Source organism: Nylanderia fulva, unplaced genomic scaffold (genome assembly GCF_048542155.1).
Source record: "Nylanderia fulva isolate GAGA-0341 unplaced genomic scaffold, ASM4854215v1 Scaffold26, whole genome shotgun sequence".
Classification (NCBI taxonomy): Eukaryota; Metazoa; Arthropoda; class Insecta; order Hymenoptera; family Formicidae; genus Nylanderia; species Nylanderia fulva.
In genome coordinates this window covers 922,174-938,219 of record NW_028190325.1, presented here as the reverse complement: position 1 = coordinate 938,219, position 16,046 = coordinate 922,174, and the positions used below count along the sequence as shown (strand labels likewise).

Below are 16,046 nucleotides of genomic sequence, written 5' to 3'. Positions count from 1 at the left end.
CAGTCAATGTAAAAATAAAAAAAAATTAACTTTAAGATATCTTATTTTTAATTAATCAATATTTTTCTTATAACTCATATAGAACTATATATCTTTTCAATTCTGATAATTACTAATAAAATAATTGTCATGGGACAAAGCGAAACGCTGCGTGAAGTTAGCTTTAATAGCTAGAACTACTTATTTGTTTAAACTATCAAAAATTCTAGAATAATTGTGCGAATAAGTTAGAACTTTTAATTATTTCTGAGTTTCCACAAAATGAGACGTCAACTTCACACACACGCGTATAATAATGTATACAGTGCATGTATAACTTAATTTTCCCAAATGTGACATGTATAATCTGAAAATCTTTGGGTCATAGTTGAAAAAGCTATTTTACGTGACCGCCTTATTGAAAAAGACCGCAATTTCTCCCCCGTTTCCATCCTCTCTAAAAGAGAGGATCAAAAGGAACCGCGATCGGCGGCCCTTGTTCCGCAAGAACTGCCCGAGCAATCACGCGCAATCACGGCCCGTATTATAAAACTGTCCCCGAGGGAGAGTTCTCGTACTCGGGCACTGTACGAAGATGACGGGGAAGGTCAAAGAGTGGAAACGCGCGGGTATATGGTTAACGGGAAAGGTTGGATCGCGCGGCGGGTTCTCCGTTCGAGATCTCGTCATCTCGAGGGGATCCATAATGTGTCCGGCAGCGTATATACGCGAACGGCTACTACGTAACTACAACTACGTATGGCGATGGCGGGGACACGTTGTCCGAGACAATGGCACCCCATATGGGGGAACGACGGCATGACGGTCGCGGCGAAGGAAGGAGAATTGGGAACGTAAACTGGACGGTACGTATCTTTACGGGTCATAAAGACTGGCCCTCGTTACGGGAGGGACTCGTACCGCACTCGTGGCCACTAAGGCGCCGCACCACGAATACTCCGTCGCCTTTAACCATCTCTCTTTCTCTTACGCTTCCTCTGTATCTTTTTCTCGCTCGTTTCAGCAAGCCCTATCTTCCGCGCCGATCGCGCCCTACGACCCTCTCTCATTTCCCACTTAACCCTTGATTCATCTGTAGTATTCTGAATACCGAGCTGCGCGGAAGAAATAACGTACACTCCATAAATAGAAGAACTGATTTAAAAGATTACATGTATGTTATTAAGATAATGTAGAGAAAAGATTCTCTTGAATTTTCCCACTTATTCAATGATTGATATTGATTGTGAAAAATTTAAACATTTTATAGAGTATATATTAAAAATATTCTAGCATAAATGTACATTCAAATTAAAATAATGCCTTCAAATATTATGAATATTTTCCATTTTCTTTTCATGTTATCATTTGAGGAAAAAAAAATAAAAAAATTAAAAACTTGCTAACATGATCGTTGGAATATTACTCATACGCGACGAAAATATAAGAGTCAAAGTCCTAAGAGAATTCAATTGAGGTTTCGGGAGATGGGTAAGAGAGGGATCAGAATGGGCGTGCTGTTGGTTCCATAAACACCCGCAAAACCCAACCTCCATGCCGCATCGTGGAATCTCTCTATTGCGGATGACCGATGGCCCAGAATGCACCAACGCAAAGGCTTGTTTCGAAAGATTATAACTAAATTGCATTTAAACTGCAGTATAACGCATATTACAATATATTCGCGATTAATATATTTATATGCAAAAATAATTATATTTTTCTAAATTTTTAATAGTATTTCATATCTCGTTAACATACTAATAATCTTGGAGGGATAATTTTAGTCGTAAAATTATAGTTTTAATATTTTTTATATAAATAGAAAATTATGTAGAAATTTACTACTTGGTACAAAATTATTTGATGGAAAAATTTATAACTTTAAATTGAAATTTTTTATTTGATCACGCGTAGATTTACAAATGCAATGTTTGTTAGTTTAACTCGTAGCTTTCATATAACTATAGGTACATATTATATCGCTACTGTGTGATGAGCTACAATTGGCTAGAAAAACTAATCACAAAAATGTAGAGCAGAACAATTCATATTAAACCATAAAGCGACGTTTAAAAAGAAATAGGAATCAGGAGACAGATTGCAAAACGGTCACCATGTAACTCTCGAGGTCAGTACAGCGGGGGGTTAGTATATAATGAGGCGACGGTTTTTCAAGAATATTTTTTTTGTGTAATATAGTCCCTTTTTGTATACGTGTGCGAGCGTGCGCGTGTGTACAATGTCTTTTCCCGTATATACGTGACAATGGTCCGATTGCCAGAATCGATGGAGTAGTCCAAGAGTCCCGTAGAGACGATAGCGCATATCTTTTTTGATTGCTGAATTTGTATTTTTAAGCACTTTGGTTTATCAGTTGGCAAGCACAAGAGACAAGAGATTTCATGGCATGATTATGTTTTATCTTGACTTGTGAAATAACTTTGAACGAAATTTTTTTTACCTATACTTCTGTTGAGTTGTGTGAAATTAACATGCCTATATACTACAAAATCATAGTTCAAAAGTACATACGAAAGTTTAACACAAAAAGAATTCTTAATCATTTTTAAAAATTATTCCGCTCAATATAAAAATCAAAGTAGACTTTGAGAAATAAGAATATCAACTTTGCGATTCTTATTAAGGATTAAAGGATAAAAAATATAAACTGATCATAAAATAGCAAAAGTTATATTCCATCTTAAAAAATGGTCATACTACGATAAATAAAATACGTGTAAAAGTAAAATTTTCTGGTTTTTAAAAATTTACAACCATTAGTTTTTCCATTCCTTTACCATTAGTTTTTCCATTCCTTTTCTTCTTTTACTGAGTAATCGAAACTCAAATCATTTTTTACCAAAAGTTGTGATTTTATATATTGTGTGTATATATATATATATGGAATAGAAAAACTAATGGCTGTAAAGGAATGGAAAAACTAATAGTTGTAAATTTGTAAAAACCAAAAAACACTTCAATACACGTATTTTATTTACCGTAGTATGACCATTTTTTAAGATGAAATATAACTTTTACTATTTTATGATCAGTTTATATTTTTTATCCTTTAAGAAACAAAGAAACAAGCAAAGGAAAATGCAATACAAATAAAGTACAATGTTACTAATATTTAATATTTAAAATGCAACGCCAAGTCGGTTTTCGCGATTATACTTATCGAATGTAATTCAAAACTTCAATATTTTTTATATCTGAATTCGTTATTTCCAAAATATTTTTAATATTGGAAATAAGTTTTTTAAACTACAAACCGCGGAACTCTTGCAAAAAATATCAGGAACTATCAAAATCTAACTAATAAAAAACAACATCAAATTATGCTCAGAACTATTCATCTTGTATATAAAAAAAATCGTGAAGTAGGTGTTGGCATTCTCAGTCAAAGTTTATTTTTGTTGTTATAATAAACGAAAATATTTTTAAATATTATCAAAAATTCTTTCTTTTGTTCTAAAAAACTCAGAACCAGAACTCTTACCATAGAACTATGATTTCATAGCTTAAGTGTCAACTTCAAGTTTTTTTCCGTACCACATGGACTACATTTGTGGTGGACCGCGGAAGTTGAACATAAACCATGTCGATCTCTAGTATTGTACTGTCGGCAGAATCGAAATCCTGTGTAAAATCAACAAAGTTCTCAAAAAACGATCTGAACTTTTCGCTCGCCCGATTCTAAATTGCTCTAATGCATAATTGGGCCTCTGACCTACATATTGAAAATGGTTCTCGCGAGATTCGTTTACAGTAACATGCCTCGAGTGCTCGCACAATCAATGGAATCCAACAAAGATGTATGTTATAACACGTTGCGCGCGAGAATTTCATTTTTGTTGACATCAAATATGATGCTGATATTTTATTAAAGTTTGTATCAAATTGTGTGAAAATTTAATGTGAGATAAAACAAGCGTTATATTAATAAGCAATTTGACATTTACAAAGTTATTTCTTTCGATATTAAACGCTGGAAATATTTAAATACAAGAGCAATAGTTTATGATTAATAATCGTTACGCGATCATACTCCTTCGCCCTTGGAAGTACACAATAAAATATCATTTTACTGCTAAAAAAAGTTTAATTACTTATTATTAGTTTCTTCTAGATTCTTTCCCAAACTCTAATTAATTATTCTTAAGATTTGATTTGATAAAATTGAAATTAATAAGTTCTCATTCATAATTTCTTATTTTTAGAATTAAGATTTTTCGATCAAAAAATTCTCTTTTTGAAAAAATATGTAAAGTTAAATCTATTCTAATTGAAACAAAAAAGTTATGACTAAATTATGATTTTTGTATTGCAAAAATATCAAATAAATACCTTACATCTTCAGACCTACTAATTTTTTATTAATTGACAGAACTTTTTAAAACGTATAAAGAGCTTTAAAATTTTGAGAGAAAGAGTCTGAATTCTATTAATTATATCGAAATTTTAAAAATATGCACGCTAATTTAACATAGAGTAAAGAACTGGCTCATTGTCAGAGTCGACTTGTATAACAATGCGCATAATTCTGAATGACTGCAAAGGCGACCCCGTGGAGTGCCAAAATATTGAGAGGGGCCTTATAGCTTCTCCACGTAACTCGCCGAAGAAGAAACGTCGAGAAGGAGAGCGATAAATAGTAGGCTAACCTCATTTTTCATATGGCCCATAAAAATCGTCGTACGTGTATGGCCGGTCTGAATAGGACCCCCAAACCTTTCAGCAAGCCCCGAAGAAGAGAAAGATGTCGGTGAGGCGCTGCCATTGGCAAGCGCGGAAGCGTGACATTATATTTATGTTGTCACCCCGCGTGTCAACGTCGGGCTACCGGCACACTCGTGAGAGCGAGAAGGGAAATAAAGAGAGCGGAATAAAGAGCTCGCGATATCGTCGAGGGGCCTGTTCGGGTTCTGTCTGCAAACATCGCCATTGGCGCATCCCGATCGCTACTCATACCGCGAGAACAACAATACGGAATTCTCTCGATACCTGTATATAACTGGAGCCAGTCATCGTAAAACCATCGAATCGAATCGCGAAGAAAGCCACGAGGCTTCTTTTTGAGCCTTCTCTCTGATCAATTGTATACGCGGAGAGAATTTTCTCTTAGAATTTACCCTAAAAATCATGGTAATCGTAGGATAATATGTTGTTGGAAGAATTTTATAAGAGTTTCTCTGATTAATATTTACCACAATAAAGAATATTAATAGGTAGATATTAATATGTTTGTTGTGGTAAATATTAATCAGTAAAACTTATATAAAATTCTTCCAATACCATATTGTCCCACGATTACTATAATTTTCAGGGTAAATTCTAAGAGAAAATTTTGTCTGTGTTTTGTAAAATGTTTTTTTAAAAATAATGTATTAGATCGCAAAGAAAATTACGTAAAAAAATGAAATAATAGTCTCGTAGAACGTAAGCCAATACAATAAAGCAATTATTTCCGATAGCACGTATAATTAAACTGACGAGATAAATAGCAGACTCTCTTTCGGCTAAAGTCATGTAGACGATAAAACAGAGAAAGATCGCAGGGGACCTTTCCGGTTCGCATTACACGCGCGTGCCTATGTTGTTGCAACTGTCGCGCTCCGAAACAGTTGGCCCCACGACACTCTCGAGAACGTCTGCGAATCGTCAGCATAAGATCTCGCGCCGACAACATCCGGCCTTTTAAACGATACGTCGCCGACCACTTAAGGTACCCTATGATCTGTCAACGATTTCACATTTATTTCAATAAAGAAAATCATTTGCGGTAGCAGAAAATCATTTTTCTGTGAATACGCATATCAAATTACCGAACAGATTTATCACTTTTAAAATATAATAAAGCAAAAAGGCTTTAATATATTCATTTTTAAATCATTTTTATCCTTCTTAAAATCTTCTGGCTTGTTTAATCGAAAGATTTTCTCATTAATTCTTATTTTTCATTTTCTTTAATTATTATTTTTCAACTTCACTTTTTCAAATATCAATTAATTTGATCGTTCGATAAAGTATTTCTGTTAAAAAAAATCTTTATATATTTCTCAGAAAAGATACAGATAATTCAGAAGGAAGCACTCGGCAAACAGAGTTTCGGAACGCTGATCCAGCTATAGCATTCCGACACGAAACACGTGATATGTATATCGAATAAAATCTGACGCGAGTCTCTCAGTCTCCGGATGCGAACATTGACATTATCCGATAACCGAAACGTACGAAAAAGACCGTGACGAATTACTCGAAGCTGGCTGAAAAGCCCCAGAGAACAATCAATATCCGTCGTTTGTAACTGGCATAAGTCGTACGTGCTCGCGAACGTTATATAGGCGGGCAACGCGTGCCAGTTTCCATCGGGAGTGACGGTAACAGCTGTTGCACGTCCATTTCAGAGCTTTCCCCGCGGAAAACTCCGCGAGAAGGAGAAAGAGAGAAAAGGGAAAAGAGAGAGGAATATTGGTGGCGGTGATCGCCACGTAAACACAACCTAAAAGCAGTAGATCACCCGATTCCTCCTCGTACGTTTCTGAAACACGCACAGTAAACTATACGCTACCTTGAAAACGCCGTGCCCGATCGATTTATGCTTGTCAGACAGTAAAGGAGCAAACGAGCCGAGACAGCCTCCAAGAAAATATCGATCCGTACGAGCAGACTTTTCATTTGCGTATAGTCTTGAGGGAATCGAAATCCGAAGGAATTTGACACAACGCGAAATTTCCTCTCGCAGATTTATTTTACGTCAAAATAAAATCTATAAAATCTTCAGCATGTATGTAGCAAAAATCTAGTGAAGCACGCCCAGATTTACATCGTGAATATATATAACATGAGATAATTTCAAATTATATATTTAAAATAATACCGGAAAAAAATAAAAATGTATGTATATTCGTGTGTGTGTGTGTGTGTGTGTGTGTGTGTGTGTGTGTGTGTGTGTGTATAAATGAATGCTATTGATTCACGCATTCTCAGAATTAAATTAAATTTTATTTTTTTAATTATTAATTTTTTACGGCAAAAATCGTCAAAGTGAAGAATAATATAAAAAAATGTTCTCTTTAAGAAACTAAAACCTAATCTATCTCTTCTTATTTTTTAGAATTAAGTATTTTTAGAGGATCTCTAAAACAATATTTTTATTCTTTGCATCCGCGATTGCGCAGCTAGCATTAAATTAATTTTGACTCTCACAATTTTCGAATTTTTGATAAATATCAAAGAATTTTTCAAAACGAACGTTCAAAGTAGGTACTAGTGATCGCGGCAGATCGCGCGAAAGCGAACTAGAGATAAGGGTATAAAAAATCGACCATTCATTCATGGCACACGATAAAATCTATTCCGCTGTCGAGAGAACGCGAGATCGTATCGTAATGTAGTTTTTACAACGACAAATACAGCGGATGTCTGGCGTATTCGCTTTTACCACAAGAAGACTCGCACATATATATAAACATATAAGTACCGGATGTTTTCATTCGCGAAAGCACAAATCTCGTCAAATATATATATATATACGAAAAATTTCGGTCAAACACGTTATTCTACATTTCTTCGCTGCATTTTTCCACAGAGGATGAAACACGAAAATAATTCCGATGACCGAACGAGTCGCCCGAAACTTTCCGATAATTCTGCCTCCTCTACTCTCTTGCCCCATTAGCTTATATATACACGGGCGCGACGAAAAAAATGCCATGCAACTGCGTAATTACCTTGCGTAATTGCGGGGTCGCGAGAATTCAGTAGTTTCGCGAGGGTTGCGCGCGCGGTCGCCGAAGAGGAAAAAGATCGGTCCATTCATGCGCGTACGCGATAAAATCTCAGAGCCGCGTTGAAAGCGCGCCAGATCGTATCGGTCAGTAATGCGATCCCCCAGCAACATAATGGCGCAAAACCCGGCCCATTGTTGTCGACCGGGGTGCATTCGGTGCACAGGATGTGCTCCCGATTTTCTCGGGTGTCGTATAATGTGGCTTACGCCTAGCCGGGGGATGATAGGAAGGGGATAATGCAGCGAGATCCGGCGATTTAGAATACCGAAAAAGAAAGAGAGAGAAAGTTGTAGCGCGGCCGCATCGAGTGTATGTTCTGCACAAGATACTTTTTTTTTTTTTTTTGCTAAGTGTAATCCGTGAACGTATCCTCCTGCGGAATTACAAGAATCCATTTTCCCACGTATAATTTAATTCAACTACGGATAAAAATACGTCTTCGAAGCGTTGCGACGCGCCGCAAAAACGCGCGTCGAGGCAGTTTCATTAGGACGCGCGGTGAAATATCTCTACCCCGTTAGACAGTAAATTTGCACGAATTAGAATTTCAAGCGTCGCGCGATACAGCGCGGATCTCCCGTGCCTCTCGAAAAGAAAAAGGATGCCGACGAGAAGGATGCAACGAAGCGCGATGCGACGAAGGTAGGATGCAAAAAAAACGCGGATGTAGCGTCGATATTATTTTTTAACTGGATGATATACGACCGAGCGACGATTTACAGAATTGCAGCGTCGACTGACGATTGCTTCGTTTTTACACAGTCGTTGTAAAAAAAAAAAGAAAAAAAAAGAAAAAACATTCCGAAACGTTTCGCACGTTTCTTTTATGTTCGTGCCGCTTCGTTCGGCTAAATCTTTCTTTCATCGACTACGACGTCTAGAACAAGATTTTTTGCCGTTCGTCTGAACTTTACATCTTTATGATGGCTGAGGTTTGATTTCTTGGTGTAGAAAAAAAGGTCAAAGGAAAGAGAAACGCAGGGACCGCTTGGGACAATGGTTTCTCGATACACCGGCCCGGGCAAATGCTTTTAATTTTTATGAGATTTTCAGGTTAAAAAGCAAACCTGGGCGCGCACGCGCTATGTACACTGACCAAAGTAAAATTTTCCTTTTGCGGAGATTTTTATTAGGATTGTAAAATCCCTGCGGCTCGCCGCCGACCGAAGGAGACGACAAAAAAAATAATGAACAAAAACTTTTGAGCGAAACGCGAGTGTCGGTCTGGGGTACAATCAAGCTCTTAATAACGACACGTGCTTTTCGATCGAAAAACTCACTGACCGGCGAACTAGAAAAGATTCTCGCAAAAAATAACGACCTATGATGTCGCGAACTGCGATTTTTTTGGGCTACGTTTTTGAGACTAATTATCGGCGATTAACGCGAAATTCAGACTGCAATTCCGACAAAAAGAAAGCAATAAAAAATTTTCTTTTTATACGTATATAAAATGAGAATTAAACATGTAAATTACCCGAAAAAAAAAATCAGAATTTTTTAAATTGTATGTTGATTATATCAATAGCGTTTTATGGGATCAACAAATATTACAATTTTTTATCACAATGCATTATCGAATATTTTTTTGTCGGAACTTCCGACCGGAAGTATTTATCACGGCATATAGAGAAGTGGCGCCATCAAACGACTACGGAGAATGCAAACACGAAGTAAACATTTTGTAGAGTAGGTAACATCGAAACCTTCAAGTCGTGTACAATTTTAGAGAACTATTTTATCAACTTACTGTAAATGAAAAATAATTAACAGCCACCAGCCGATAAACTAACAAGAAAATTTTCCAGTATGTTAGATTTTTATCCATCGTCGATTGCAATTAAAATATCGTAGAGCATAATAAAATTTGTTAATAAATTTTGAAATAATTTCAAATCTTCCATTAAAATATAACAAATAATAAACGATCTTTCAATTTTATCTATTCTACAAAATGTATCATTATGCAAATATATTTAAAAAATTTACTATTATATTATTCACCGGTTCCATTAAAATATAACCAATAATAAACGATCTTTCAATTTTATCTATTCTACAAAATGTATCATTATGCAAATATATTAAAAAAATTTACTATTATATTATTCACCATGTCGAATAAAGTGCTCAGCAATTCGTGTAATCCAAAGGTCTTGAGTAATCCAAGAGAAAAGGCACCACGAAAATCACACATTAATATATTTCTCAATAATTTCACAATATTCTCTCTGGACGCTCGCGACACTCTCGACATTCGTAAACACTTCCGAGCACTCCCGAATACTTCCGAAAACTGCCGAGAATTTCACTTCGATTTCGAACGAGACGGCGCGGCGCGGCGAAAATGCACTGGCTGCATCTTTATTCGATCGAAATTTCACGCGCGAGCGATAAATTATCGCATGCCGTCGACAATGATGCTGCACCCGACGTTCCTGATACACTCCGAATAAAAAACGAGCAACGCAATATATGTACATACATATATACATATGTATATACGGTCGTTGCAACAAGTGGCAACACGAAACGACACGGCAGGTGAAACGATTTTTATTGCTCCGCACGACGAACAGCGTGTCGCGAATATATCGCCCGAAATCTATTTGACTTCCGCGTACTTTCGAGACTCGCGTACACTTTCGAGTAAAACGTAAAAATTCCGCGAAGAAGCGGAGCGGCGACTTGAAACGCGAGATAAAATGGTCGCCGCTGCCCTGCGCAGGAGGCTGCGCGGAAGACCGTCTCCGAAATATTCATATATAATATTTGACGAAAACATTTGAATTTCCATCGTCCGAAACCATCCGCTTGACTTCCGCGATCACTTCGCGTACTTCCGACACGCGCGTATACACTTTCTCTACAAGCGCGTGATATTATTTAATATTCTAGGCGTATTCTTAGAATATTAAATATTCTAAAAATACGTCTAGAATATTGCTTAAATATTAAATAATATCATGCGCTTACAGGGTTCGAGCGAAGATGCCGCAAATAAATCGCGCCGCGGAAAGCACGCGGTTTTCCGAAAGTCTACTATATTACGAAAATGCGTCTGGTTATGTCGTACAAATTATACCGCGCAAGATATAAATCGTATCGCGAGAATCGTCGGGATCTCCGTTCGATCGAGCACTTCCGGTATGTCTATGCGGGGCGAGGTTCACTTCCGGGTAGCCAGCATAGTTGATTAATTAATCCGGTCCTTCGACACTCGCGGGATTCCGTCGCGATATCTGCTTTGTATTTTCGACTCTTCGTTGGCAGAAAAAACTGTCACCTTGAACCGCCATCGCGCGTTTGTACTTCGCCGCCGTTGCAAGGTGAGTCACACGAGCTTTTCAGCAATTATTAACACGTAATATTAACGCGACGTGTACGTCGAATGCAAAGAAAATATTACGAAGATTATCGCCGAGTTAAAAATCGCAGGAACATCTTACCACGATGGCACCCGGGACGGGACTGAATAAGACTGTGCAAGTGGCTCGAGGAAGAAAACAAATTGTTAACCAAGTTATATAGATAAGGAAAGACGAAAAGAAGCGAGGGGAGGGAGGGGGATGGGGAGTTTCGAGTCGAGCTCGGCTGTCTCCTTATATGGGAGGTAAGAGTGTGCACGTGTTCACTAAGCTCGGCTTCGACAATTTCTTTGAATTGCGATAAGCGCTCGATCCTGAAAAAGGACGGGAGGTGGGGAAGAAAAAGAAACTCGATACTGAATTTCCTACTTTATGTATTTGTGTGTGTGTGTGTAAAAACACGAGTAAAATTGCGTATACACTTGAATGATGTGTGAGTTTGGAAATAAAAAGTACTTGGCGGTCTTTCTTTTTTTTTTCTTTAACCGAGACGAGCGTCTGAGATTTCTGAAGGATAGAAATACGATTTTTAAAGTGCGATGTATTTTATTTCTCGCGTTTTTCGACCAGATTTTTTTCCTCTGCCTACCAAAAATTAAATTACTATTATACTTCGAATGCAATAACTGTTAATATTTTAATATGTTGTCCAAGATAACAAGTTAATTATAAATAATCTGAAATATATTAGTTCCTTTTTTTTCTTATGTAAATTGACGCGCTATTAATGCTAATTAAAATTCTTAATTTCTATAAATGATTGTTTGAAAAATAAACTTTACTTTTTTTTCAACAAACATTTAAGTATTGAAAAAATATTTGATAAAAAAATTGACACACAAATTTTTATTAGTTTATTCAGTTTTTTTAATTTGAGAAATTAGAACAACAAAAACGCGCGCGGCATTTCTCAATTTTATATATTAACTTTAAATATTTTAGAACTCGCCAAAATTACATTTTTCCTAATATTAATATTATTTTTCCTAATATTAGTTTTATTTCTCATAATGTATTATGTTTCCTAAGATTAGTATTATTTTTTCTAAGAGATTAGGGTTATTTTTCATAATATTAAAATTTTTCCTAATATTATTTTTCCTCAGGTTAGTTTTATTTTTCCTGATATTATAGTTTTTAATATTAGTTAATTGAAAAAAGAGTCACTGCAGTAACTCCCTCCCAAAAAATAAAAAAAATTTAGTGCATTTAAGCATTTAAATAATTATAAAGTTTTTTTTACATAATATATATTCATTAATTATATTTATTCAAAAGTGTCATTATGCAATATTATATTATAAATCAGATATTTTCCAATAAAGATTTAGTTCGTGATTGCAAGACAATCGCAATTAAAAAAAATTGAAATAAGATCAAATTCAAAACTTCTTTAATTTGTCTTTTTCCAATTTCTCTCGAATTTGCAATATATAATTTATTCTGTAAATATAGTTTAAATTTTAATTTTTAATAACGCAGTATTCGAGCAACTACTCTAACGAGTATCGAAAAATTCAAACGACGTCAATTCTCTTCATCTGCTATTCTGACAATGGAGATTTTCTTTTTCGACACCTACACGGTGTCTCGAATAAATAAAAATGAAATGTTGCGAATGAGAATGGCAGAAATGTTACATTGTATACGTAGGTAATTAGTCGAAGAGAATTGTATAGATGCTTCTCTCTCTATATATATATATTTTTCAGAATATTACAATAATATATTTTAAATATAAAATTTTCTCTAAAAATTTTATTTTTTTTTATTTCACATTTTTTTAAATAGATAGAATAAATAATTTTTCTATTTTATAATGTATAAATAATTTTGAAATTTAATTCAGATTATAAAATAATGAATAGTATTTTCTAATCGCGGATGACAATTGTTGCCCGTCTTATACGTTAAATTTATATTTATATTACGGAGCCTTGTTAAAACTCTTATATTGATACACGCTGGCTTAAAAATGCGTTTGTTTACCAACATTAATATATATAACAGAGAAAAGTATAGAATCGAAAGGATCTGAATAGCTCAGCTGGAAGAGCAGTCGCCCGGCAAGCGAAAGGTCTCGGGTTCGATTCCCGATTCAGCGATTTTCGGATCTATATTTTTCTCTTGCATTCATTTATTTATTTTCCGTGGGGGGGGGGGGGGGGTTAAAGGGGGTATTGAAATTAAATCTCAAATATGAGATTATTTCATATTTTAAAATCTTGGCCGTGTCCAAGTAAAATTTGGTGCCTTGTGCACCGGTATTTAATTCTAACGGAAAATTATTTAGTTTCGTTAGGATAACGCATTGTCATCCGCGATTTGGCTCTTGTTGCCCGTCTTATACGTTAAAATTAGTATTTTCTAATTTAAATATTCTTATAGCAACAATGCTGTACATCTTATATTTCAAATATTATTTTGATAATGTGTAATCTGCATCGATAAATTATTTTAGAAAACTCAATAAGAGGTATGATATATAATTATAGAGAGAGACAACATTTTAATAGCCACATTAAATGCATCGGTATATAGCATAAATATTGTTAAATACACAAGTCAAATTTAAAACATATTTCCATTCGCTCTTTAAGTAAATAGCTGTACTGTAAATGTATCGTATAAATTCGACAGAAACGTGAAAAGAGACAAATTAATCAAATTTTAAACATCGGCAAAACTTAATTAAAAGTTACGTGAACTTGATTGTTCGGAAAATAATAAAAAAAATTAATTTGTTGTTTGTTGCTAAAACTTTTTATTTTTATCATTATTTTATTTGCGTTATCTATTCTAAATTTCTTTATTTCAAATTAATATTAATTTTATTTTCTTCAGTTGAAATTACGTTTTCTTATTTTATTAATATTTTCTTAAATTCATTAGTGACAAAAATTTATAATTTAATTTTTAATGTGTCAAAAATGTTTTTATATTTTTAAATTACAAACATGTACACGAATTATAATTTTTTATTATGTTCCTAATAATAACAGTAAATCATTATTTTCCTAACAATGTAAACAAAAAATAAACTCACATTGCGTTGAGTCGATTATCTAAATCTCTGCGTTAATATATCCGCTTTAACGTTCCGCTGCTACTCTGCTATAATCCCATATGGTTTGGCACTGATCACTGCACTGTTTTTTCTATTATTTTATATTTGCAATAATTATTTATCGCATTTCACTACACACAGATGCACTTCGAAATGAACGGCCGATACGAAAAAAATAAGATCACTCGCGAATGCATTTCGTGACATCGCGACGAGTGAACGGAAGTGTCATGGCGGACAGATCTGCGCGGCGACACTCGGTACCACAATATCTCAAGCCCCCAACGGCCGCCACTTCCCCACAATTCTCCTGGGTCCCCGTCGACGCCGGGATACCCTTCAAGACGATGAAGAATACTCGCGAGGTCAGCGAAGAACGTCGAAATATACGCGAAAATCACGGCGGAACAGTATCTCAAGCGAAAAACATCTTTCTCCCCCTTCCCTCGCCCATCACTTCGCGATGCTTCCAAGGCTCCCGGGTCCCCGTCGACGCCCGGATGCTCTTCGAGAAGATTATTCAATCCATCGCGTCGAAACGACACTCCCGAACTTGCACTCCCGTTTATTTGCGTTACTCGCGCACGAAATCCAGATGAGACGCGGAGCTTCGCGACGCGCACTTCACTCCTCTGCCGCTGGACTGGCACTAATCGGTGGCGGCGCTGGCTGAAGTACGTCGCGTCGTGACGTCACGTCAGAATCGGCCGATTTCGTATTACTACGCGCGGGAATTTTCCACGCGTAAATAGTACCTAAATAATATAATCAGCAAGTGTACATAATATTAATTCGCCGAATTTTAATTATGTACATAATTTTAATTCCCGAATTTCTATTATGTACATAATTTTAATTCGCCGACTTTCTATTACTTTCTGCACATTTTAATTTTAATTTTTCATTTTTCATATTATATACATAATTTTAATTCGCCGACTTTCTATTACTTTCTGCACATTTTAATTTTAATTTTTCATTTTTCATATTATATACATAATTTTAATTCTTAAATTTCTATTATGCACATAATTTTAATTTGCCGTATTTCTATTATGTAAACAATTGTAATAAAATTTCGGTCAATAATTTTATGTACATAATAGAAATTTAATGAATTAAAATTATAAATATATATAATAAAAATTCAAGAATACAAATTATGTGCATAATAGAAATTTGACACATCAAAATTTAAAACATAATGTAAATTCAAGAAATAAAATTATGTACGTAATGAAAATTCAAGAATAAATTATGTGCATAATAGGAACTCGGCAAATTAAAATAATATTAAGTTTAACCGCAAAATGTAAAACTGTTGAACGACTTGGTTGTGATTCAAGCCGCGAAGCAAACTTTGAAACGACCAACCAGCATTACGTCAAAGAGGATTTTCAATTGTTAGAAATGATTGTTTGAAAAATAAACTTTACTTTTTCCGACAAATATGCGTATAAAAAATATTTGATAAAAATTTGACATAGAAATTTTTATTAGTTTAGCTTATAATTAGCCTGAGAAATTTTATATACAGTATGCATGCAGCGTGTTTCCTTCTTTCTTTTATAGATTTTCTTTTTTCTCGGACGAATTCAAAAGTTCTTATATGATTTAATCGTCGTCATTTCTCGGTTCAACAAACGCGCATATTTATATATATTAGCGTGCATATAAACAAAATAGCCGAGCTCTTTTCTCTTTCTCGTATTTTTCACTTATTGTCAGTGTCGACTATTGCAAAATTAATCAGTTAATCAGTTACAATATAGCTGTACGTAATGTTATGTTTAATCGAAAATTATTCACATGTCACAGTTTGTTTTAATGTGA

The 16,046-nt window shown here is 34.9% G+C and overlaps 1 protein-coding gene across 2 annotated transcripts in view; it reads right to left on the bottom strand.

Annotated features, from left to right (window-relative positions):
* Positions 1-14,845, bottom strand: part of LOC114938928 (uncharacterized) — an 85,708-nt gene extending 70,863 nt beyond the window's left edge. Inside the window, exon 1 of one of the 2 annotated variants that reach the window (XM_029313087.1) lies at positions 14,193-14,845. The gene's annotated coding sequence lies outside the window, so the exon portion shown is untranslated. Of the gene's footprint in view, positions 1-9,891; positions 10,250-14,192 lie in introns of those variants that run through there. The other variant, XM_029313086.1, reaches the window with a different exon arrangement.
* Positions 14,846-16,046: the final 1,201 nt, after the last annotated feature.